This window comes from Gekko japonicus, unplaced genomic scaffold (assembly GCF_001447785.1).
Source record: "Gekko japonicus isolate JY-2015 unplaced genomic scaffold, Gekko_japonicus_V1.1 scaffold530, whole genome shotgun sequence".
In the NCBI taxonomy this organism is placed as follows: Eukaryota; Metazoa; Chordata; class Lepidosauria; order Squamata; family Gekkonidae; genus Gekko; species Gekko japonicus.
Window position 1 is genome coordinate 1,021,125 of NW_015163103.1, and position 593 is coordinate 1,021,717.

The following is a 593-nucleotide window of genomic DNA, read 5'->3' on the forward strand; positions in this document are numbered from 1 at the left end:
ACTAAACTCCATAAGCCAGGAGTAGAAACGAGTGCGTTTATTTCGCTCGATTTCCTTCAGCAACAACGGCAGTGGGAGGAACAGAATGGCTACCAACCTGAACTGCCAGCTACTTAAAATGTTAGAAAGCCACCCTTTCCCACCTCCTACTCAGAAGTTGTTAGCAACAGAACCCTGGCACGCAGCACTCATCGCTCTCTCGCTCGTCACCGCACACCAGCCGCCCTCTCGCTTGGAGTTGTTTGCAAACAATCCACCCCTCGCCTCACATGCTTAGGCCACTGGCCTAGCCCCGCCCATACAGCGGAAGAAGCAAAGTGGTTGGAGGAGCGCGCTCATAAAAATTAGCATCCCCATGGGGGTGTGTCACGTTGACGAGACGCCAGCCATTTTCTTTGGCTCACATCGTTTTCTGTGGAATTGTTCCATCTGATGTTCGTGTGAGGGACATTTTCGAGTCCCTCAATGAGGTACTTTCGATATTCCGACCTGCTCTTGTTGCAGTAGCTTTCTGAAATGCACAATTCCCAACGAGGCTCGCAGGTTTCCCCCTCCCCTTCATTTTTCATTGTCCCAAATCATAGTTGCAAAAA

The 593-nt window shown here is 50.4% G+C and overlaps 1 protein-coding gene across 2 annotated transcripts in view; it reads right to left on the reverse strand.

Annotated features, from left to right (window-relative positions):
• PDCD4 (programmed cell death 4 (neoplastic transformation inhibitor)) overlaps window positions 1-230 on the reverse strand; it is a 46,663-nt gene extending 46,433 nt beyond the window's left edge. For both annotated transcript variants that reach the window (XM_015406756.1, XM_015406755.1), the window contains exon 1: window positions 144-230. The gene's annotated coding sequence lies outside the window, so the exon portion shown is untranslated. The remainder of the gene's footprint in view (window positions 1-143) is intronic.
• Between the last annotated feature and the right edge of the window lie 363 nt (window positions 231-593).